Source organism: Lissotriton vulgaris, unplaced genomic scaffold, assembly GCF_964263255.1.
Source record: "Lissotriton vulgaris unplaced genomic scaffold, aLisVul1.2 SCAFFOLD_1209, whole genome shotgun sequence".
Lineage (NCBI taxonomy): Eukaryota > Metazoa > Chordata > Amphibia > Caudata > Salamandridae > Lissotriton > Lissotriton vulgaris.
In genome coordinates this window covers 292,135-318,656 of record NW_028246269.1, presented here as the reverse complement: position 1 = coordinate 318,656, position 26,522 = coordinate 292,135, and the positions used below count along the sequence as shown (strand labels likewise).

At 45.4% G+C, this 26,522-nt stretch overlaps 1 long non-coding RNA gene across 1 annotated transcript; it reads right to left on the bottom strand.

Annotated features, from left to right (window-relative positions):
* Window positions 1-18,176: 18,176 nt before the first annotated feature.
* Window positions 18,177-18,732, bottom strand: LOC147666013 (uncharacterized). The gene is made up of 3 exons (XR_015304939.1): window positions 18,663-18,732; window positions 18,323-18,424; window positions 18,177-18,238 (listed from the first exon to the last, which is right to left on the bottom strand). It is a non-coding gene; the product is annotated as an uncharacterized LOC147666013 (long non-coding RNA).
* Between the last annotated feature and the right edge of the window lie 7,790 nt (window positions 18,733-26,522).

Sequence of the window (26,522 nt, the reverse complement as noted above, 5' to 3'; positions counted from 1 at the left end):
GACCCTGATCGAGTGGTAGAGGCGTTGGCGTCCCACTTTGAAAAAGTATACACCCCTGAACGGGAAGTTACCACGATTGCGGCCCAATGCGCACTAAGCAGTATAGACATCCCAACGCTGCAGCCGGAGGCCATAGCTGATCTGGAGGCACCGTTTACCGCAGATGAACTATGGGTGGCCATCGGAGCCCTCCGAACAGGCAAGGCACTGGGGCCAAATGGCATTCCAGTCGAGTGGTTCCAAGCACGTACTGACGCTCTTTGCCCGCACTTGCTTAAAATGTATGTGGAATGTCGAGATAAGGGGATGCTCCCGTTGGACCAGCGGACGGCCACAATTGTGGCTATCCCTAAGCCCGGTAAACCCCCCGAGGAGTGCTCATCCTACCGCCCTATCTCTCTGCTTAATGTGGAGAGGAAAATCCTAGCAAAACTCCTGGCTAACCGTCTAATGCCGCACCTGCCCGACCTTATCCACCCGGACCAGTCGGGATTCATGCCCCACAGAAACACCGCGCTCAATCTCAGAAGGGTGCACGGGGTGCTGGCGAGGGCGGACTGCATTGGCGAGACTGAGGCTATACTGGCGCTAGACGCGAAAATGGCCTTTGATCTGGTGGAGTGGGCCTACCTCTTTGAAGTCCTTTTGTGCATGGGATTTGGCCCAAACTTCATCTCATGGATAAAATTACTTTACACAGCACCAGTGGCACACGTGGTGGCGAACGGCCACATATCACGCACTTTTCCGCTTGGACGTGGCACCCGGCAGGGCTGCCCTCTTTCCCCCCTTCTCTTTGCACTCTCCCTAGAACCTCTGGCTATCCGCATCAGAACTACCCCCTTACTTAAGGGGATTAAATGGAGGGAGGGGTGGGAGGACCGCCTATCTCTGTATGCAGACGACATGCTGGTATACCTAACGGATCCCGAGCATGGCGTACCGGCTCTTTTGCATCTCTGTAACAACCACGGCGAAGTTTCAGGCTACACCATCAACTGGAACAAGTCAGAGTTGTATGTCCTGACAGGGGACCACCCAACGCTTGGCCCGGACTGCCCTCTACGGCTGGCCGGTTCCTCATTCAAATATCTAGGCATCCACATTACGAGTGACCCTACCGAACACGAGAGGCTGAACCTCTTGCCACCAGTGGATCGTCTCAAACAAGACGCAGGCTTCTGGGCAGGATTGCCGTTAACGATGCTGGGGAGAGCTGCCTTGTTTAAAATGAAGTCCTTACCCCGTTTACTATACATCCTAGACAACACTCCATTCCCAGTGTCAACGGGATACTTCAGGAAGGTTGCAGCAGTAGTCTCCGGATTGTTGTGGGGCAACCGCCCTGCGCGTATAGCCCAAGCCAAACTCTGCAGGTGCTGGTACGAGGGCGGCATTGCACTCCCGAACCTGCATCTATATTATTGGGCAGCACAACTCAGGCCCATTAACCAGTGGCTGCATGCATCGCAATCAGATCCGGCGTTCCAAGCGGACAGGGCTCAGTTAGGCGCCAATAACATACTGGCACCGCTTTATGATCGGAGGAAACTTAGACCACTGGTGGGCCCCACTAGGCTCACTGTGGCCACTTGGCATGCAGCCACCGCTGCGCTAGGGTGGAAAGGCACGCTCACTAAACTCACTCCGCTCTGGGACGCGCGTGCCTTGGGCAATCTTCGGGTCAGTAAGGGGTTCTCCCGATGGGATGACATCGGAATCTCCACGGTGGGGGATATGTGGGAGCGAGGGGATGTCATCACCTTCGCCCGTTTGAAAGAGATTTATGATCTGGGACCACACGAAACATACCGGTATGTACAAATCCGCCATGCACTACTATCGGCCATCCCGGCTGGTTCGACTTTTCCTGAGTCCTCCCCGCTTGAGGATCGCCTCCTGACGGACTATATGGTAGAGAAGGCGACCTCCCTCACATACCGGAAGCTCCTTAATAACTCTCCGGATCCGCTGATATCCCTTAAGGAGAAATGGGAGCGAGAGGTGGGCGCGCTTGACGAACATGAGTGGAATGAGGCATTGGCTTCCCCCAAGGAAGCAGGCATATCGGCCAGGATGAGGCTAATCCAGCTCAAAGTCCTCCATAGAACATATTACACTAGAACACTACTACACCGCATTCAAACGGACCCCTGATCCCTTTTGCTTGCGAGGCTGCGGGGAGGAGGGCACCTTCTTCCATACATTCTGGGATTGCCCACGCATACACAACTACTGGCGTCCGGTCCTACGCCCTGTATCACAGGTGCTGGAGGTCTCGGTACTACCGGAGCCTCGACGGTGCCTCCTCAATGTATGGGAACCAACAGATTTGTCCCGGCACGGCCGCCTTTGGGTGACACTGGGTATGATGGTAGCAAAGCGAGACATTGCGCAGCGTTGGGGGTGGCGGACCTCCCGACAACATCACAGTGGTGCATTAACATGGACAGAACGATGGTTACAGAAAGGGCGGTATACTTAAACCGAGCTTGTCCTGGCAAGTGGAACCCCGTGGAACACTTACCGGGGTGACATCTGCGACCCGCTGCCAGAAGATGACCCAATGGACTCGGATGAGGATGACGGGTTGGAGTGAGGGTGGTTGGCTGTGGGGTGGGGTCCTTCAGGAGGGATTGGGGGGGGCGATGTTTCCTTTACACCCTATGTTAACTCATGGATGCAAATGACGTTGTTTTAATCCAGGTGTACTCTCGCATCGATCTAGCAATATACATAGTCAATGATCGCACTGTGATTTCCCAATGTTCGACTGTTCTTTTAGTTAGTTTCAGAAAATGGAAAATGAGAACCTCATTCACCCTGCATGGAACATTTGCTTTTGTCCTTCACTACTTTCGCCGGCGGCCTTTACTGATATGACTTTTGCAACAACCTGCACTGTCTGTATTTATGACTCTCGTTCCAATGTGACGCTCCAGATTAGCGGCCGGCCCTCTTGGGTTGTAGGCTGTGTAAAGATGTGAAGGTATAATAAAGGTTTTCGAAAAAAAAGAAAAAAAAAAAAGAAGACTATAAACTAACTAAGCTAGATGTGACTTTATAACTGGTTAATCAAATGTTTCTGGAGGTTTAGTATATATAAAGAACTCCTTTTTTCTATGGCGTGTCATATAATGTACACAATGTCAAAAAAATTCAATACTGCTTTTATATCAATTTACTTTTGAAAGCTTGAAGTGAAAGAGAATTCTAAATGTCATTTGCTTATGAGTAGGCGCTAATGACTATTTCCAGATGACAATGTAGTTAACATTTTTTTGTAAAAGATGTGTTAGAAGTATGGGTAGGGAAAATGGCTATTTTGGCTAAAGGCTCCCCTTTCTTTATGCATGCTAGTTTTAATTTGTAAACAGAATCACAATTTTTTATGTGGTACACTGTAATGTTAGATGAATCTGTTTTACCCTTTTGATAAGCAGGAGAAGACGATGAACCGTTTTTTTGTCCCTGGTTTTAAATGGATTCAGGTTGGAACAGAAGAGATTTTGGTTGACTTTGCCTCAGATAATGGTTGTTTCCCGCATGCTGCTTTCATGCGACTTAAATCCCTTCAATGGAAGAGGCGGCTGCATGCCTGCATATATGGCCAGATCAGTACTTGGCTGTTTCGGTTCTCCAGTGGGGCTAGAATAGAAGCTGTTAAGGGCAGGGGCTTAGCTTCCTATTGGTGCAGCAGGTGCAGTGGCACCAGGTCCCAGATGCCTTAAAGACCCACTGAACCCTGATAACTGCTGTTTGTCACAGTACAAAGGCCGGAGGGGCCGACAGAACAATGATTATTGCTGTTTTCCACAGCCCAAATAAACGGCAGAGGTCACATTTCCTTTCTTGCCTTTGGGCCCAGGGCACACTGGCTAGGCCACTGGTTAAGGATGCAGTGGGGAAGAAGTGGCAAGACAGGTGGATTATCTAAACAGCTCGACGATGACTTCATGCCTGGCTATTAAAGTATTCATTACAATTAAAGACTGAAGCAGGAATAGAAATCATAATATAGGAAGGCCTATGTACAAATGCAGCTCGATTAGCGGCTGCCTTTAACTTCTCACTTATCACCTCTCCTAATTTACAGTTTTATTTTAGATGCAGACTTAAGTCATGACCTAGGAATATGTTTATCTATCTTTAGGTTCAAATGACCCATCTTTTCCATATGCAAGTATCAGACAGGTCGGAAACGCCTAATGGCTTTGAACTTGATAAAGCCACATTAATCACTGGTCTTGAAATGCAAATGGCAGCATTAGGCACGCAGAGGTGTAATCTACGTAATCTCATTATGTTCAGGGTACGGGAGAGTATTCAGGGAATAAAGCACTTTGACAAAAACATTTCTGCCACCATAGAAATTCAATCTTCCTTGTCCTACCCTAGTATACAAGTAGTATCACATTCTTTGTATACCTGAATTAAATAGGCACACAAAATAGTACTGTATTTAAAGGCCCAGTTCAGAATTACAGGGAAGGTGCACTGTCCCAGGCTACACAACGGTGCAGTTTTCAGTGGGTGCTATCATCCCACACAGGGGGGGTACCCCAGATTATGCTGGAAAAAGCATGTGGCGCCCCAACATAGGCGCAGTTGTAAACCACCAGTCTGCTTACATAGTAAAGCGTCTGGCAGCTATTAAGTGAGGTGGCACGTTTCCCCTGCAGGTGGTTGGGGTCTGTCACCATCCTGTCAGGTGGGGGGTATACAATCAGTGCTCCTTCTGACTGCTTGTTTGCCTTTTCGCCCGTGTCAATAATACAGTGCAGTCCTTGGAGGAGTAGTCAATTTGTATTCATGAAAGACACTTGTGTTTCTCGGATGTGTAATCCCCAGATGATGCCTGAACTGTTCCCCAATGGGCTATTTGTACATCGTATTGAATTGTATGGTCTTATGAGGACTGTTAATAATAATAAAAAAGATTTAGTGAGTGCTTATTGCCCTCTATGTCACTCTACTTCTAAGCACCTAATACAGCTAGTACAGTGGTTACTGTCATCTGCTCACTTACATTATGCTTAATATAAATAGTGCACAATTTAGGCGTTTGTGTCTGCCTACAACGTGGACCTGATACAAATAGCAGCACCTACAAGGTGGATGTTACAATTCAACAAGAGTCTAAGATATTCCAGCACAGATGACTTTGCATCAACATTACGGGGCATCAGTCTTGATGGCAAGCCAACTTAAAACGTATCAGTATTGTATACATTATTATCAGAGATTATACTTGCCTCTTGGATACAACTTTACAACGGAATTTTATTAATTTGTGTACAGTTGTGTGTATACAATAAAACAACCTCCCCACCATAATTGATCTGTCTGTTCATCTTTTTGGGATCTGGAGTAGCATGCTACTCGCCGAAAAGCACTTCCACACTTCATCAGGGGTAGCAAGCGCTATATAAATGCAAAACCTTCCCTCTTCTGTCCCCCACAATCTTTCTTAATCCAACTAACAGACCAACATGTCCAGCTCTCATATACATTTTATATTTCCCTATACTAATGCACCACTAATCATTTTTGGATCCTAGAGTAGTGTGCTACTTGCCGAAAAAGCGCTTCAAAGTTCGTATGGGGTAGTAAGTGTTATGTAAATCTAAATACATTACAATAACTGTTTAAATCGGGCTGCACTAACACGAGGATAGAAGTAGAGTGGGGATTAGAGTTTATCTGCCCAGAACAAATCATACTACAGAAAGTGTGTGAACAGTCTATATGTTGTGCGCCTGGCAGACAAAAACACAGCAGAGGTGGGAAGAAGGTAGGTAATCTGATGGTCAGAACTATGTGGAAAGAGGCAATCACTTTGGGCAGAAAAGAGGGCTTACGCGGAGGACTACTTTGTTTGGATGGACAGCAAGAAAGGGAGGTCTGGAAGATAAGCCTGAAGCTCACTCATCCTGCAAGCAGAAGTGATGGCAAGCAAAAAAGCAGTCTTCTAAGGAGGCGAAGAGCACAATTATGTAGGCGCTCAAAGGGAGCACACATAAGATAAGTGAGGTCAACTCCCACTAGGGTATTACGAAAGAAGAAGGAGGAAAGAGATGAGTAATGCACTTCAGAAATCTGTTAACAATAGGATCGAAGGCCATGCTCAAGAGCTCGGGGTACCAGACTTGGGACTGATCGTGTTTGATCTTCTTCAGCAATCTTGGCAGAAGTGGTACAGGAGGCCGCAACTCCACTCGCAACGAAAAGGGTCGCAGAGCGAGAGTCTCTTTGGAAACTCTAACACGCAGAACTGCTGACATTGAGCGTTCTCTTCGGTGGCGAATAGATCTAACCAAGGCTCTCCCCACTACTGAAAGAGACCTAGCACGACCTTCCAGTAAAGATGCCATTTTCATCCATCATGCACTGGCGGCTGAGTTTGTCCGTCCTTGCGTTCAGTGAACCTGTTAAGTGTTGAACCACCAGAGATATGCCCTGATGTTCCAGCCATATCCAAAGGCGAAGAGCCTCTTGACATACGGTCCACGACCCCACCCTGCCCTGTTTGTTGCAGTACCACATGGCGGTGGTGTTGTCCGTGAACACCTGCACCACTCTTCCTTTCACAGAAAGAAGGAATGCCTTCAGTGCAAGACGAATCGCCCGGAGCTCCAGCGGGTTGATGTGGTGCCTGGACTCCGCCAGAGACCAGAGGTCTTTGATCTCCACCATTCCCATATGGCTGCCCCAACCCAGGAGTGACGCATCCGTCACTACTGTGAACTCAGGTTAGGGAAGGTAGAGGGATCTGCTGTTGACCCAATCCTGGTTCGTGAACCACCACTGCAACTGACTTGCAGTCCCCTCTGAAATCTGAACGTCATCGGAAAGATTCCCCTGGTGCTGCGCCCACTGGAACTTCAGGTCCCACTGCAGAGCACGTATATGCCATCTGGCATGATGCACCAGCAGGATGCAGGAGGCCATGAGGCCCAGCAGCATCAGGGTCATTCTCACAGAACACCGGGATGGAGGCTGAAACATCGGTATCATAGCCCCAATATACTGGACTTGCTGCTAGGGAGGATAGACCCAAAACTGTGCTGTGTCCAGAACCGCTCCGATGAAAAGGAGCTTATCGGATGGAATCAGGTGCGACTTCAGCACGTTAACTGAGAACCCCAGCAAATGCAGGAAGTCTGTCGTAGTCTGGAGGTGGGAGCCTTCAACAGCCAGTCGTCGAGATAGGGGAGGACTGGAACCCCTGATCTGCGCAGATGAGCTGCGACTACCGCCATCACTTTCCTGAACACCCGGGGGGGGGCGGGGGCGGGGGGGGGGCTGGTAAGTTCAAAGGGGAGCGAGGTAAACTGAAAATGCGCGTGGCCTACCGTGAGCCATAGGTAATGCCGGTGGGCAGGCAAGACGGGGATGTGAAAGTAAGTGTCCTGCAAGTCCAACGCTACCATCAAATCTCCAGGGTCGAAGGCAGATAAGACCTGAGCCAAGGTTAACAACTTGAACTTCTCCTTTCGGAGAAAGCGGTTGATGTCCCTGAGGACTAAGCTAGGATGCAGGCCTTTGTCCTTCTTGAGTACCAAGAAGTAGTGGGAGTAGCAACCCCGACCTACTTCTGGCACAGGGACGCATTTGACAAAGAGATCCATAACTTCCTGGAATTGAAGGGCCAAATGATCCTCCGACATGGGATGAAATCACCACAAACTGCATGACCCTTACGCACTCCGCTGCTTGCGGAACTCCGCGTAGACCGCCAGAGTTTTTTTGTCACTTTGCAGAGTTCCTCACTGAGGAACTCTGCATAAGCTTAATAATATCATGAAAAAATAGATATCAGTCATATGTTAAGAAACAAGGGTGAGTAGAAACCTTTTGGGTGGAGTAAAATTTAAGACATTATTATTGTGATTTTTTGGGCAATTAGTTGATTTTTGCAAGCACTAACACTTCTCTGTGTAAAGTAAAGACCTTGAGAGTTTTGTAACTTTCAGATACTCAAATTGTGGATTCTGTTTCAATGAAAAATATTTCCAGGCCTGAAATTTTTTTGGAGGTTGCATGCGGGCAGCCTTAGTTATCCTGCAAGAGTTTCTTGATGAATTCTATTGCAACTACAATATGTGCTCTCTCATGTAAAGTCAGGTTGTTAGAAGCTTTTCTGCAACTCAAGATACGCCTTACTTTTCACCTGGTGTGGATGCATTTCTCATGTTTAGTGATATCTCCTTTCTGAGTATAACGTTTCTGGCTTTCCCCTCCTGCATATGGCTTTAGTCCAGTGTGAATTCTTTCATGTGAAATGACATTGTATTCAAGACTAAACCTTATCTGACATTCAGAACACACATAGGCTTTTTCCCCCGTGTGAGTTCGCTCATGTCAAGTGAGAAGTAATTTGTACCCAAAACATTGCTTGCATTTCGAGCACTCATAAGGTTTTTCCCCCAGAGTGAGATCGCTCATAAAGCATAACACTGTCGTTCAGATTCAACCTTTTATGGCATAAGGATTTTCTCTAGTGTGGAGTTTCTCATGGTGAAATAGCATTTTTTCTGCAGCTTTTCTGGCATTCAGAGCACTCATAAGGTTTTTCATCAGTATGGAGTCGCTTATGGTTAGTGAGGCTGTGCCTATCAAATAGGAATTTCGGGCATTCACAGAAATTGGTAATGTTTTTCCCCTGTGTGCGTCTGCTCATGTAGAGTGAGATTGAGTTTAAAATGTATGCTTTTCTGGCTTTCGGAGAACTGATTATTTTGATGGTGTGTGTTCTTATGGCGCTTGTAACCATCTCTACCTCTGAATCTTTTCTGACATTTAGAGCACTGATAATTTTTTTTCTCCAGTGTGGATTTTCACATGTTCAGTGAGATGAGATTTTTGTCTGAAACATTTTTGGCATTCGGAGCACTGATAAGGTTTTTCCCCAGTGTGGGTTCTTATATGCCGAGTGAGACGGCTTTTTACACAGAAACATATCTGGCATTCGGAGCACTGATAAGGTTTTTCCCCAGTGTGGATTCTTATATGCTCAGTGAGACTGCTTTTTTGACTGAAACATATCTGGCATTCAGGGCACTGATAAGGTTTTTCCCCAGTGTGGATTCTTATATGCTGAGTGAGACCACTTTTTTGACTGAAACATATCTGGCATTCAGAGCACTGATAAGGTTTTTCCCTAGTGTGGGTTCTTATATGCACAGTGAGATGTTTTTTTTCACTGAAACATTTGTCGCATTCAGTGCACCGATAACGTTTTACCCAAGTGTGGGTCCTTGTATGTTTAGTGAGTCTCATTTTGTCACTGAAACATCTCTGGCATTCAGAGCACTGATAAGGTTTTTCCCCAGTGTGGAATCTCACATGTGCAGTTAGAAGTGATTTATGTTTGAAATGTTTTGGGCATTCAGAGCACTGATAACGTTTTTCCACAGAGTGGGTTAATTCATGTCGATATAGACTCGGTTTGATACTAAACCTTTTCTGGCATTCAGAGCACTGAAAAGGTTTTTCCCCAGTGTGGATTCTCATATGCTCAGTGAGATAAGATTTACGCCTGAAACTTTTTTGGCATACTTTGCACTGAGAGTGGTTTTCCCCTGTGTGCATTCTGTCAAATTCTGAGAGATAAGATTTATGGCTGTATCTTTTTGGGCACAGGTAACTTTTTTCCCTAAGTTCGGTTATTTTGCCTCAATTTTAGAGTCAGGCTTGTTTAGATAATGTTCAGCACTATCTCTAAAACAAATTGTGTGTAATCTTCTCAACACTTGAATTGAGCAAAAAATGTCGGGAAGCAGTCCTGTAACACCTGTTGAAATTTTCTAACAGATAATAGTCTTTAGGTAATAGCCTCTCCGGCAGCAACTTAATTTGTGACTGAAGTTTTTCTCAAATTTATTTGTATAGGTTCTTAGCAATGCAGTAATAAGGTGTTAGTCTGATATTTAATGATTAAACTGATAAGTACCTTTTTGCACTGGTGTACTGGCAGTAACTGAGGGCGTTAGAGTACTATTGTGGATCATTAGTCGCAGAACATCAGTTCCTTCTACCCTTTCTATGTTTAGGGTAAGGTTAAGGTTAGTAGTTCTGAGGATGAGGATTTATTTACATTAGCTATAGCGCAACGGTGCTCCTTTAATCCATTTATATATTTAACCGTTTTACATATCACTCCTGCACAACAGATAATGTTGAGGCGATTTACATAGAATTACAGAACAGTACACAATAAAAAGGAAACACTCTGAGATGGTCATTAACACAATAAAGTGGTGAATGTTTAAGGTTTTCGCAAGAGTGAGCAGAGTGGGTCAAGGTGTTATATCCCGAGGCAGATAGTCTCAAACTTGCGTAACTGGTTAAAAACGGTTGTTGAACAAAGGTGATTTTCCAATCTTTTGGTTGTTAATGTGTCAGCTTCGGAGTCTTCTTTCAGCGTCTTTTCTTTGATGTTATGCAGAAGATACCTTTTGTTATAACTTTCTTTTATGCAGTGTGTGCTTCCTCTCTGGAATTACATGATGCTTTAGATGAACGTTATTCTGTCATGCTGAGGCAATTTGTCTTTCTGATAATATTTCAGATGAGGATGCTGAAGCGGTCTTTCTACATTATTTCTGATGCTGTGTGCACAGATATGGCTTTTCTCTGGGTTAATGAAATACAAAATTGAGACTTCACTTACAGGTATAGTACTTTCCTCGCCACACTTAGATTTTTGGAAATTGTTTAAACGTAGAATGCTGGATGTCCTTCAGTTTTTCAAAATAATCCTTCTTATGGCACTGACACTCAGTTGCTTAGTGCTAAATCTTGCTTTCTTCGTCAGTAATTTCAATCACCTATAGTATTAAAATTAAATAGTTAATACATGTACATTTCCAAAAATATAATTTACAAGCCAAATCAATGCAGAATTTTGAATATGCTGAGCTGTTTTTCAGACAGAGCAGAGTGTAGAATGGTAGCATGAGAGTACTTGGATGTAGGAGTGAGGTTTTGTAGAATTTTCAACATTTTATTAAGCTCACAAAGGATACATGTACCCTATGGAGTTGCAACATAGAATCCCAAAGGCAGATATGAAAGTCATATGGACTGGCACCAAACAGATATTAAAAAAAGATATACTATTAATTAATTTGTAATGCAGATTTCTGGGAAGGGAATGACTCCTCCACGGACAACAGGCGTTTTCCCCTGCCCTGAGTTACCACCTACTTGTATCTGGCTTCCTGACTTTTGAGCTCTGGCCTCTGCCTCAAGCAAATCTATTGTGTGCTGCGAGGACTATGCCTAGACCTATCCCTCAACTATGGTCCAGAGTGTGAATCAAGGGCAATGAAATTAAGGCGTACTTTCATGTGTTCATTTTATTCCACCTGATCATTAGTTGTTAGGTTTTTCTGCACCTGGATTTACTGGGTGCAGAAAACCAGGACACAACCTTTTTCCAGACAGAAAACTTAGACTGAAAAGACGCATAAGACTCTGGGTGCAGCAGAAGCAGCCAAGACTTATGCTGGTTTTTTTTCACTAACTGGGGGAAACACACTATTCTTCCCTCTGTTGGTGTTCACAGTTGTTGTCGGCCTGTGATTCGGTGTTGAGTGCAGAGCGTATCGATTAGAGCTGAGGGGCCGAGCCGAGGAGGAGTTGACGAGCAAGCGGAGCAGAGCCTGGGACGACTGCCAGGGTTTGTTTTGTGACCGGTTCCCGCTTCACCCGCGTCCTGTTATACGGGCGCTTTAAGTTCTAAGGATCTGCGATGGAGGCAGGAACGGCCGCTGCCAGCACCGCGGTGCTAAGGCGCTGATGGTGCTGCTCGTGCGGCGGCTGCTGCAGGGCACCGAGGAGCACAGAGGAGCCTTGGCCTGCCACCTGATTTATGTCAAAAATGTGTTTAATTTTTTTTTTCCATAGTCCACAGGCAAAAATTACATCATCACTTGGTCCCACGCAGGGGATCAGAAAGCCTCAACAGAATTATAACAGGTGGACAAAGTGCATTGATCAATATCAATCAGCTCTTCCTCTTATTAGATAAGCCAAATGAAAGATACAGCTTCTAAGTGCCCCGGAGCTTAGAGAGAGAGATAAAAAAGGAAAAAAAGAAGATCATGCAACTTTGCTAAGCCAGCAGATAGGTCTAAAGAAAACTCAACGGCCTTCTGTAACGGTAATTTCTCCAGGTTGCTCCACCGAGGTGTTGTATGCGGAATAGCCAAAAAACGTGGACAAACTCATCCTAATATGGGATAAGTAATTATGAATCTAACAAGGAACAAAGAAAAAAAACTAATAAAAAACCACTTCCCGGCGTGGCTACCGGCCGAGAAAGATGGCTGCATTCTAGCAGAGCTCTGTGACTGCAGGGCACCTTCCCAGACAATCCGCACAATAATCCTGACTTCAGCAGGCGCTGCTACGGCTGTATACAAAACGGGAGATCTTGCGGTGACCCGGTGAAGCAATCCGCTACTCCAGACTCCTAAAACTCAAGTGGCTACGAGACAGTGCAACCGGGGCCTAACAGCACTACGGAAGCCGGGGACTAAAGTTTCACGGCGGCCCGGGATACAGATGACCCGACAAGAACTGCTCCTGGACACAGAATAAAGGCGGCGAAAACCAAAACGGAAGTGGCTGCGCGCACAGGACATCCTCGGACTACAAGGTACTGGCGACTGCTGGAGGAGGCAGCGAGGGGGCTCTGAGTGAAAACCCGACCTTTTCCGGGCAGGGACTGTGGACTGGGGACGCCGCAGTACGGCGGCACAAAATGGCAGCTTAATCCTGGAACCACCGGCCTCTCTGTTACCGCCGCTGAGCACACCAGCCCGCTCACCTGCCTCACACGCAGCACTAGCTGCAAATCAGTGACACCAGCAGGCATTTTAAGGGGCATACCCTAGATAGCACTGTGCGAAGACACCCGGCGTTGTCTCACGAGCTTAGCGGGGGCTATAGGGAGCAGTTCCACGGCTGAAAGACAGGAGCTGGAGGTACCACAGGCCGCTGGTTCTACACAGCGGACCAGCCCAGCGCAACGCAGGCCCACACGCATTCCCGGAGTCACCAAGGAACACACTGTACAACACATCTTATTTATTTATTTATTTATTTTGCAATTTTTAAAGCGCAACAAATACCCATACGGGTGTCTCGGCGCTGAAGAACTCAGAGCTCACTACTGAAGACGGAAGGGTTAGGAGGTAGAGAAAAGCCATGTTTTGAGGCTTTTTCGAAATTTAAGAAGCGTAGGGGCAGATTTGATATGAAGTGGGAGAGTGTTCCACAGTTTAGCTGTAGCTGTGGTGAAACATCTATCTCCCCAGGTGGCCTTTCTTGTACGAGGTACATTCAGCAAGAGGGCTGTGGAAGATCGTAGCGTCCTGCGTTGCTCCACTGGACGAAGAGCTTCTTTTAGATACTGGGGCCCTGAGTGGTTTAGGGTTTTATAGGCTATACATAGGGCCTTGAATTTGATTGAGGAACAGTTGGCAAACGGGGCTCTTCTCCTGTTCCCACGAATTTTTGGGTGCGTGTCCACTGCGATCAAGTACCATGACGGGCAGGGGGCCCAAGGTGCAACAGCCTCCGCGCTTGGAAAAATATGCCTATGTAAAAGAACCCCAGAATGGTCACCCGAAAGCAAAGCGCCACGCACATCATCCCAGATGACCAACCCGCATGGTGACGCCGAACAGGTCACCCTGAACGACGTCATGGCGGCATTGCACACAATGCAAACTTCAATGGGCACATTCTCCACCGATATCTCCCTGATAAGGGCGGACTTCTCCAAGTTGTCAGACCGTTTGATTGAGGTGGAAAAAGCTACATCGGGGCTAACTGACGACAAAGCGGCCTTGAAACACAAAGTACAAAAACTGGAAGATGACAATCTGCTATTAAAGGCGATACTTGACGAACAGGAAGGCCACTCACGGCGCAACAAAGTACGCCTGGTGGGTGTACCGGAAACAACAAACAAAGCTGCAACCGAAGGGCCTGTCAAATTATTTCTCAGTAGAACGTGCCCACCGGGTGCCAGGGGGGAAACCGAAACCAGGGGCACCACTGCGTCCAATCTTAGAGAGGATCTTCAACTTTCGTGACCGCGATGCCATCCTGCAGACAGCTCGAATGGCTCCACCAGTCAAAATTGACAATGCAGAGGTCACCTTCTATCCAGACTACACGGCAGCGGTGGCACAATGACGACGAAATTTCACGGAAGTGAAAAGGGAACTCTGTTCTAGAGAATTCAAATACTCAATGCTCTTCCCAGCGAAGCTGCGTGTTGAAGCGGAGGGAAAAACCTGGTTTTTTGAATCGTCTAAAGATGCGCAAGATTGGTTAGGAGGTAGAGAAAAGCCATGTTTTGAGGCTTTTTCGAAATTTAAGAAGCGTAGGGGCAGATTTGATATGAAATGGGAGAGTGTTCCACAGTTTAGCTGTAGCTGTGGTGAAACATCTATCTCCCCAGGTGGCCTTTCTTGTACGAGGTACATTCAGCAAGAGGGCTGTGGAAGATCGTAGCGTCCTGCGTTGCTCCACTGGACGAAGAGCTTCTTTTAGATACTGGGGCCCTGAGTGGTTTAGGGTTTTATAGGCTATACATAGGGCCTTGAATTTGATTGAGGAACAGTTGGCAAACGGGGCTCTTCTCCTGTTCCCACGAATTTTTGGGTGCGTGTCCACTGCGATCAAGTACCATGACGGGCAGGGGGCCCAAGGTGCAACAGCCTCCGCGCTTGGAAAAATATGCCTATGTAAAAGAACCCCAGAATGGTCACCCGAAAGCAAAGCGCCACGCACATCATCCCAGATGACCAACCCGCATGGTGACGCCGAACAGGTCACCCTGAACGACGTCATGGCGGCATTGCACACAATGCAAACTTCAATGGGCACATTCTCCACCGATATCTCCCTGATAAGGGCGGACTTCTCCAAGTTGTCAGACCGTTTGATTGAGGTGGAAAAAGCTACATCGGGGCTAACTGACGACAAAGCGGCCTTGAAACACAAAGTACAAAAACTGGAAGATGACAATCTGCTATTAAAGGCGATACTTGACGAACAGGAAGGCCACTCACGGCGCAACAAAGTACGCCTGGTGGGTGTACCGGAAACAACAAACAAAGCTGCAACCGAAGGGCCTGTCAAATTATTTCTCAGTAGAACGTGCCCACCGGGTGCCAGGGGGGAAACCGAAACCAGGGGCACCACTGCGTCCAATCTTAGAGAGGATCTTCAACTTTCGTGACCGCGATGCCATCCTGCAGACAGCTCGAATGGCTCCACCAGTCAAAATTGACAATGCAGAGGTCACCTTCTATCCAGACTACACGGCAGCGGTGGCACAATGACGACGAAATTTCACGGAAGTGAAAAGGGAACTCTGTTCTAGAGAATTCAAATACTCAATGCTCTTCCCAGCGAAGCTGCGTGTTGAAGCGGAGGGAAAAACCTGGTTTTTTGAATCGTCTAAAGATGCGCAAGATTGGTTGGAGGGCTGGCGGCAGACAGGGAAACCCAGGAACCGGGATGCAAGACATAATAACCGATAATGGAAAAGACAGAAGCCTACAACAAACTGCATCACTGAAGCGACGCTATGACTTGGCTTTTTAAGGATTAAGGACCTCACAGGCTGCCACGCTTCACAACACCGCAGTAGGAGACTATGATATGGACACGGCCCGAGATTGGGCGGTGAGCGCAGGGTGATGGGTACTGTTACATTGACCTTCCTTACAATGGGTCGATTAAGGACGTGATACACAGGCAAGTTATGAAGACTCCTACAGGTAGGACCTACCGTGATGTTGGTAGCGCTGCATGGACATTGATGGGTGGGAAGGAGGCTATAACAGTCACGGTAGTCTCACCCTCACGAACACTACATTTTGTTCTGGGAAGTAAGCACTCTGCTCAGTTGGGGGTGGTGGATGGTTCTGTATCCGCGAGGCAGGGTGGGGGGGTTGGGATTTTGGTTGCGATAAGTTTCGGTTTGTTTTGGTCTCTGGTGAACAATGACCACTTTCTTCAGGGACTACAATTGTTTATCGGGGGCCATAATGAGCAATTGGAGATGGGGACAGTCACAGAAACGATGGGGGGGGAGGGCAGGGTTTGGGATTAGGGGCCAAGGATTCTTGAAGCAACTGTTACAGTGTTTACGTTTAATATGTTACGTTATTTCAAGGAACAAGTTTACGTGTCAACTATACAATCTATGCGCACACAGGGCAGGTCATGTACAGCAGGTATCAACAGTAGTCACTGACCATAGGATATACATATCAAGCACGACGTGACACCACATGAGGGGCAGGAGACCAACACTCAGTTACCACTTCAGCCGGGCCCTCCCTTGTCCATAATTTCGTGGAACGTGATTGGGTTGGGTCATAAGATTAAACGAGGGCTGGTCCTATAGTACCTGAAGCAAAAGGGGCCCTCGATTGTTCTACTCCTGGAAACATATTTGACAAGAACAACATGCAAGGCACTAGATAGATGGGGCTTTAAAATGGTAGCTCACGCAGAGTTCACATCTGGCTCTAGAGGGGTGGGAATCCTGGTCCATAAGAGCTCCACATTCATGATTAAGAACACTTGGACTGATGCACAGGGACGATTTGCGGTACTAACTGGGCAGTGGGAAGGTAGGTTGTATCACGTGCTCTCCGTTTATGTTCCCCCTACACTTCACCAGCAAGCATTTCAGGACCTCGGGAGGCTCCTGCTGGACCTTCCAGAGGGAGAACTGATCATGGGTTGAGACTTTAATACAGTAATGGATCCGACCATCGACCGCCACCCGTCCAGGGAAGCAAGCCGCTCCAATCAAGCCCTGCAAGATTTCATACACGCAATGGGAGTGACTGACATTCGGCGACTTAAGCACCCAACAGAGCGTCAATACACATTTCTCTCCATGGCACACAGGAGCCTCTCCCGAATAGATTATATATTGACACTGGGTATTACGCCTGAGAAAGTGAAACAGGTAGAGCATCTACCGAGGGGCATATCAGATCACTCTCCAGTCCAACTCATATACACCGCCTATATCCCTGGCAGACGGAGGATCTATCCGCTTTTTCCTGGGTTCCTGAAAAATGCCAAGATTGCAAGAGACCTAGTTAAATCCACTACACAATACTTTGCAGAAAATGTTCAGTCCGTTCAATCCCCCAGCACACTATGGGAGGCATATAAAACCGTTATTAGAGGGCAGGCCATCTCGACGATCACGAGACACAAACGCTCACAAAGAGAGACCATAGAAGAACTAGAGGAGGCCACCCAGCAAGCGGAGAAAGCTCACGCCGCAGACCCCACTGAGGTTACGGCACACGCTGTGGCGCTGGCTAGCCAAGAATTTAAGAATTATGCATGGGAAACAGCAAAGGCCAAAAGTACCAATACCTTCCACAGAATTTACGAATTGGGAGACAAAACAGGTAAAATGCTGGCATGGATAGAAAAACGCGAAAAAGCAAGTAGATGGATAGCACAAATTTTGGAGAAGAATGGAGGCAGCACCAAGCACGAAGTAAAACAGGACCAAAGTTGTATCAAAAAATATATATATTTTTTTATTTTTTCATATTTTCAAAGTGCACAGGACAGCCAACGTGTTTCGCTCCCCAACCGTGGGAGCTTCGTCAGGGCTGAAAACAACGTGAAATGATACACATATATTAATGACATATACTCAAATTAAACAATTACAAAAAAGAGACATACAAAATTAAAAGCATCAGATCAAGCTTCCGAGAGAAGAGATGACACAACACCTAAAAAGATCACAATAGCAATCCTATTTTCTGGAGAGCATGTTACCCAAATTTGAAATATCCATACAAAAAAGGTAGTGCAACATGGTAAATACAGTAATCACATTTGTTATGCGAAATAGTATACAACCATATATCAAGGGTTGAAAGAAAGATAAGTCAATAAAAAGAGTAAAAATCGAGCGGAGGTCAAGAAGGGGCGGGGAAAGATACTGGAATAGAAAAAAGGTAGGAAATGAAAATCCCTTTAGATGGAACTATGCAAAATAGGAAATGATCACCAATGCTAAAAAAACGCACAAACACGCGCCATATACTGGGCCCAATTGTTCGAGAATATATACAATATATTTCTCACCAAAGATACTGGTTAGTCTTGATGTGACACAATGAAGTTGACAAGAAAGCTGGCCAATGAAGTGGTAGAGATGCTGAAATAACAGAGGACAAGATATATAAAATATGAAAAATTTAAATAAGCAGAATAGGTGTACTGAAATTCCTAATCTTCTCACCTAATACAAAGATTCCAATATTAGGAATAGAGATGTAAGCAAACGTCACGGACCGTCAAGTTGATAACATCAGTTGCATGAAGGGTAGTATCTCAATTGAATCTAAAAAGATAATAAAATTAGAGAAGTGTCGTGAATATCGCGACTTGAAGATAGTATAGACCAAAACCGAAATATCAGCAACTAAGTTAGTACTGATCCTATTTTGTACATACAGTGACAGGGGGGGGTTTGACGTGAGCGGTAAGATGGTGGAAGGAAAAGATAGTAAGAGGGGGGGGTGGAGGGGGAGGGGAGCAGGGGAGGGTCTCAATAAAAAAGAATATCAGAAATAACTCACATTAGTATTTAGAGTAGACTGTACGTAGGGCGACGTATGTGCAGTCCTTAGTAAGCTGCTACCACACGTGCTGCAGTAGAAAATAAGAATCAAAGACATATAAATTACACCCATGAACAATCAAGGTGAAAAAAACGTGTGTCTACCTTTGACAGTAGACAAACTATAATATTAATCCCTAGCAATCTAATATCAAAAACATGTGTCTTACAAGTGCCCATTGGTAACATCTGTGCGATTATTAAGCCGCCCAGCGTAACATGTATATATGCAAAGTAAATACTACCCTGCTTCCCCGGGGCAGCACACACCAGAAAATTAAAATATACTTCCGATGTACCAAATACACATCGGAAGTGTTTTAAGAGGCGAACGCATTCCAAATACGAATGCGGCCGGCTTAAAAGATTAGCGCACAACGGAAAAGTCATTACAAGTGCAAAGTGCACAATCACATTAAAGGAAAAAATTGATTTTTAAAGTAAGCTAAAAAGACATTCAAAGCGGGCACATAGAGTCTGCCGACCGGGAAGTGCCAAAGGAAACTGACTTGGCAGAATGAGGTTGATCAAAAGCATTTTGAAGTTGGCACTTACCTCCAAGCTTCGTCTTGTAGCAATGGCCCGTGACGGATTCGATCGAACAGGGTCTGCCAGATCGGATCCGGTTTTTAAAAACCGGCGCGCCGGTCACATGGTACATAATTACAAACACCTGAGTGTTTGCAAGAGGTAGCGACATGTAACCCAGCCCTGCATGGAGTGAAGAGCTGGAAAAAGGACAGCAGAACATCCGAGTGGGGCGGCCATGATGGACTAGTCAAGAATGCCCAAATGTTGTAGTGTAGACAGTATGTAAGTGAACAGGTATAAAACCCGAGCAATGTTTTGCCATAAATTCAGGGAAGAATCCCGAAAAAATTAAGGTAAAGGCGAACAAGTAAATAAGATTGTTATTGCAAAAACAACCTTTGTGAAGGGTGAAAAGAAGGCAAAAGTGACGCACTGAAGTGGCTGCCATGATGGACTGGTCAGTGGTCCACTGGAGGGTTGTATCAGGCTGATTACATAAACAATTTAAACTGACCCAAGGCATAATAGAACTGAATCAAAAGGAAAACGAACAGGTGGAAAAGGGCAGCAACCTTGTGGACTGGTTACTACTATATTGTAAAGACAATCTCGGTCGGCAATAGAATATGTTGAATGGTGCAAAGTAAAAAAGGGGAGTACCAGAGTACATAATGAAACAATAAAGAAACGAGTTAGACCCCCGGATCCGTAGAGTTGACCGGTCAACCAAAAGGTGTTATCATTAACATGTTCCAAATTGTAATGTTCCATTATTGGGGGCCTGATGTCCCTGTTGATGATTGCCCTGCGATGCTCTTGGATTCTTAGTTTCAATGGTCGTATACTGCTGCCCACATATATACGACCACAGGGACATCCTAGGACATAAACTGTGTAAGGGGTATTGCAGTTACAGAAATGGTTAACTCTGAACTTGCGGTCGTTATTATATGAGAAGGTGGTGGTCTTATTCTTACCCATCTCACAAACATTGCAGGTTCCACATGTAAAGAAGCCTGCGGGTTTAGGAGCTAGCCAATTTCTTTCATTGGGGGGTGTAGTCACATAGCTCGGGCACAATTCTTTACGTAAAGAGATGCCCCTCCTGTAAGTGATCAGAGGTTTTTCACCTATATGGTTTTTTAGGCCCTCAATTCCAGTTAACAGGTGCCAATTCTTCCTGAATATGTTAAAGATTTTGTCACTATGAGATGTTTACTGGGTGACAAACCTCACTCTGCTAGATCCTTTATCCAATTTAGCTCTTTCATTCTTATTTGTAAGGGTAGATTCCCTGTCCACAGTCTCAATTCTACGTACCGCTCTGTCAATAACCTGTTGGTCATAACCTCATTTTAGGAATCTCAGTTTGGTGGCATTTACATTTTCCTTGAATGTATCTTCTTCACTGCAAGTTCTGCGCACTCTTGTGAGCTCGCCAAACGGAATGTTTCTGATTACCGAACTAGCATGCGCACTAGACGCATGTAGTACGGAGTTACAGGAAGTTTCCTTCCGATAGAGTTTACTGAGGACCCAACCGTTCTGTAAATAGAACGTGATGTCCAAAAAATTAATACTGCTCATGTTATATGACACGGTGAACTTCACATTATAGGGATTATCATTAAGGTAGACAAGATAGTTGGTTAGTTCCTCAGCAGTTCCCGACCACAAACAAATCACATCATCGATGTACCTCCCCCAGAACACAATATGATTGGTCCAAGGGGAGGCACATCGGGCCCAGGCATGCTCCCTCTCGTACCACCCCATGAAGAGGCAGGCGTAGGAAGGAGCAAACCTGGAACCCATCGCGGTACCACTGGTCTGTTGGTACCAGCGGTCATCGAAGAGAAAAAAGTTATTCAGCAGAATGAGGTCTATCATCTGCAAAATCATTTCGTTCTGTGAATAGAGCTGGGCATCCTCTCTATCTAGAAACAATTGGACTGCTATCTTCCCATACACTCTGTCAATACACGTGTAGAGACTGGTGACATCCAGTGTCACGAAACTAAGGTCATCCGACCACTCAAAATCATTGAGTTTGATCAAGACATCCTTGCTATCTCGAATATAGGAAGGAAGACTTAGAACATATTTCTGCAACTTAAGGTCCACATAATGGGAAAGACCTTCGGTGGGTGAGCCCACCCCCGAGATAATGGGTCTACCAGGTGGAAACCCCTCTCCCCCCTTGTGAATTTTAGGGAGGATGTATATACAAGGGTAGGAAGGGTGGGAAACATGTAGAAATTTAAATTCATCCTCCGTAAGTAGACATGAATCTTTCCATTCACAGAGCCTTTCATTGATGGCATTAACTACAAGTGGTATCGGGTTGCTTTTTATCTCCCTATAGTTGTGACGATCTGCTAATTGACGTTTGATTTCACTAAGATAGTCTACCCGATTCATAATTACCACACTTCCGCCCTTGTCGGCCTCTCGTATGACTATAGTAGGGTCATCCTTGAGGTTTTTGAGGGCTTTTCTTTCAGAGTGAGTTATATTAGCTCTAGTTCCAGTAAATAACTGGTTGGAAGTGTCAAGTTTATACAAATCTTCTGTGACCTTTTTATGAAAGGCATCTATATTAGAGTGATATCCAAATGTTGGAATAAATTTGGGTCGGTGATTTCTTGGCCGATACCAAGTTCCGTCATTAAAGCGGGTAAATCAGTCTGTTCCTCCTCATCGATAGTCATGAGGCAGTGAACAGCACGGATCGAGGCAACAGTATGTTCACTCTCAGTCATCCGGTTTGTTGGCGTGGCACTACACACAGCTCTATTGGAAAAGAAATCCTTCAGTTTTAAAAGTCTAGTGAATTTGAACAAGTCAACGTGTACATCAGCAAAATCTCCTGTTTGGGTAGGGCAAAAATTCAATCCTTTACTCAAAACTTGCATCTCAATAGTATCCAGAATTTTATTAGATAAATTTACAAATTTCAACTCTTGTATACCATCAGTAACATTTGTCAAATCAGCAGTATTAGCTATTTCTTTGTTTTTACAAGCTTGTCGGTCTTTCCTACTGCTTTTCCACCTCCTACCACCCTCCTAGTTTTGACTGTTCCCTTTTTTGTTGAAGGCGGCTTGACATTCTCAACTTTGCCAGTTCCTTCTGGAACGACGAGGAGCCCTCGCCTAAAGGGACCTCAGGTATAGTAATAGAAGAGGCAGCACTGCTGGTTGAGGAAATGGAGATGTTACTGACTGACTGGTTATCCTCACCATCATCCCTTTCTTCCCTAGTTCTTTTTTTATCCTCGGCCACAGAGAGATTATCAAATTTTTTGGCAAAGGTATAAATACGACCGTCCTTGTAATCACGGTCATCTCTCTTGATTTTTCGTAATGTTTTGTCCTTAAGGTAGACTTGGTGATTATCCATTACTTTTTTCAAGATAGCAAAATTGTTCTCAATTAAATCCTTCTCCGCCAACTCACCAATCTCTTTCTCTATTTGTTCAATCTCCGCCTGTAGCTTACACCCTTTTCTAGCGAGTGTTTGACCAGAATTTTCATCATAATAGATGAGGCTCCCCCTAAATTACTCTCCCACTCTTTAAGTAGATTTTCACTTAAGTCCTCAAAGGTGGGAAATATGAGGATCCTCAATCCCCTAGGGACTTTTCCATTCTCAAGATATTGTGTCAGGGTTACCCCCATCCCACCATCTACTTAACTCCAATTTGCGTAATCTCTCTAGTTTTAGAAAAAGGCTCTTTAAACTTTTTTTGCCAAGTTGTTCCGGGGCAGATGTTACCCTAGGATTGTTGGGTCCAAACAAATTAAGTGCCATCTCTTCACGTCCATCATTATATCTAGACATGATATAATATCAACAATTGTCCCCCCCCCTTACTATCTTTTCCTTCCACCATCTTACCACTCACGTCAAACCCCCCCGTCACTGTATGTACAAAATAGGATCAGTACTAACTTAGTTGCTGATATTTCGGTTTTGGTCTATACTATCTGCAAGTCGCGATATTCACGACACTTCTCTAATTTTATTATCTTTTTAGATTCAATTGAGATACTACCCTTCATGCAACTGATGTTATCAACTTGACGGCCCGTGACGTTTGCTTACATCTCTATTCCTAATATTGGGATCTTTGTATTAGGTGAGAGAATAGGAATTTCAGTACACCTATTCTGCTTATTTAAATTTTTCATATTTTATATATCTTGTCCTCTGTTATTTCAGCATCTCTACCACTTCATTGGCCAGCTTTCTTGTCAACTTCATTGTGTCACATCAAGACTAACCAGTATCTTTGGTGAGAAATATATTGTATATATTCTCGAACAATTGGGCCCAGTATATGGCGCGTGTTTGTGTGTTTTTTAGCATTGGTGATCATTTCCTATTTTGCATAGTTCCATCTAAAGGGATTTTCATTTCCTACCTTTTTTCTATTCCAGTATCTTTCCCCGCCCCTTCTTGACCTCCGCTCGATTTTTACTCTTTTTATTGACTTATCTTTCTTTCAACCCTTGATATATGGTTGTATACTATTTCGCATAACAAATGTGATTACTGTATTTACCATGTTGCACTACCTTTTTTGTATGGATATTTCAAATTTGGGTAACATGCTCTCCAGAAAATAGGATTGCTATTGTGATCTTTTTAGGTGTTGTGTCATCTCTTCTCTCGGAAGCTTGATCTGATGCTTTTAATTTTGTATGTCTCTTTGTTGTAATTGTTTAATTTGAGTATATGTCATTAATATATGTGTATCATTTCACGTTGTTTTCAGCCCTGACGAAGCTCCCACGGTTGGGGAGCGAAACGCGTTGGCTGTCCTGTGCACTTTGAAAATATGAAAAAATAAAAAGAAAAATATATTTTTTGATACAACTTTGGTCCTGTTTACTTCGTGCTTGGTGCTGCCTCCATTCTTCTCAAAAGTTTCTATCTGGTATTCCAGTGGGACTGAACCGCAGCAGGTCCTGGAGGTTGTCAGCACAACAAAACTGAACACTTTGAGAGACGCTGGAAAATAGAGGTGCTGGTTGTTTGATCGGCTGTGGAATATTTCTCTTTGGATAGCACAAATTTGTCTAAAGGACGGTACTCTCACAACAGACCCCGAACGCATTGACGAACAGTTAGCTACGCATTTTGAAACAATATACACACCGCAGGCGGTAACCACAATAGAGGACAATACACATTTCTTGCAAGACATTAGGATGCCTACGCTTTCCCCGGAAGCCAGGGAAGACCTAGATGCTGACCTCTCGTTGGAAGAATTGGGGCGGGCACTGGCGGCACTCAACACAGGGAAAGCAATGGGTCCAAACGGGCTACCAGTAGAGCTGTACAAAAAAGTGGCGGGTCTGATCACACCTCACTTACTTAACATGTACAATGACTGCCTGGAGGATGGCAGGCTGCCACGGGATCAGCGAATAGCCACAATTGTGGCAGTGCACAAACCGGGCAAACCTGCGCATTTGGCAGCCTCTTACCACCCAATATCGCTAATGAATGCGGAAGCCAAAATACTGGCCAAAGCGTTGGCACTCCGACTACAGCCACACCTCAAGGACTTGCTTCACCCGGACCAATCATGGTTCATGCCGGGACGTAACAGCTCCCTTAATCTACGGAGGGTGCATGCCGTTATAGCCCGTACACCAGAGATACAGAAAGATGCAGCCATCCTTTCCTCGGACGCCACTTTGGTCTTCAATTTAGTAGAATGGCCGTTCCTCTTTGCGGTACTTCGGAAGCTGGGACTTGGCCCGAAATTCTGTGCATTGATACAACTTTTATATACGGAACCCCTCGCGCAAGTAGTAGCAAACGGAAGAATATCAAGAGAATTCAAACTAGGAAGGGGTACCAGGCAGGGATGTCCGCTGTTGCCGATGCTATTCGCCCTAGTGCTGGTACCGCTTGCTGCATGGATCAGGCAGGACGTCTCCATTCATGAAATAAGATGAGAGGAGGACTGGGAGGATCGTATCTCGCTATATGCGGATGACGTGCTCGTATATTTAACATCCCCGGCGAGATCATTAGTGTTCCTACTAGACATTTTTACTGTATACGGGAAAGTATCCGGCTACACTATTAACTGGACGAAATCGTTACTCTATGTATTGCACGGGCCTACACCCAAAATCCCGGCGGGATGCGAACTGCAGATCGTGACCAGAGGTTTCAAGTACTTAGGAATATATGTCACCCCATCAGAATCCATATTCATGGAAGAAAATTTAATGAGGCTCCTGGAACGACTCCAAGCGGACGTAAAACACTGGAGATCCCTCCCGGAGCTCCTGGGTAGAGCTGCACTATTTAAAATGATAGCCCTTCCGAGATTCCTACATGCCCTACAAAATACCCCATTTCCTGTCCCCCCCTAAGTATTTCAAATCCATTGAAGCGGAAGTAACAACCCTATTGTTGGATGGTAAACCCCCCCGGATAGCACAACACAAACTGGGCCGGAGTTGGTATGACAGTGGTATTGCTCTACCGAATGTTAAACTCTACTACTGGGCATCACAAATGGTGACGATAAATCAATGGTTGCACGTCCCACAGGACGAACCAGCATACAGGTTGAACCGGAGCCTCCTGCCGGCAGACGGACTGATGAGGGCGCTTTACACCTACGGAAAACAGGAAGGACTTACAGGACCAAGGGCACACACGACTAAAATATGGCTCACCGCACAGAGGGCCTTGGGATGGGAAGGGAGTGTTGACACAAGCCACTCCCCTCTGGGACACGAGAAAACTGGGCATACTGGCGAACACAAAGGGATTCAAAGAATGGGACCTAATTGGTATATCTAAAATAGGCGACCTATGGGCGAAAGGAGACATAATATCATTTGAAAACTTGCAAGCGAGGTATAAGATTGCAGACTCGGACCGATTCTGTTACATACAGATACGACACGCATTACAAAGTGCAATTCCCCCAGAGACCAAATTGGTGGAATCCTCCCCTCTGGAGGATAGGCTCCTCATGGACTACATGGAAATAAAGGCAACCTCCTACACATACAAGAAACTGATCAATAATCAACCAGACCCCCTGATAGCACTAAAGGGAAAATGGGAGACTGAATTGGGAGATATCTAGGAATCTGATTGGATGGACGCCCTAGCATCAGCCCGAGAGGCAGCGATCTCATCCCCACTTAAACTCATTCAACTGAAAAAATTCCACCGAACATATTATCCTCGCACCACGATATTTAAGCTGGGACACACACCAGATCACCTTTGCCTCAGAGGGTGTGGA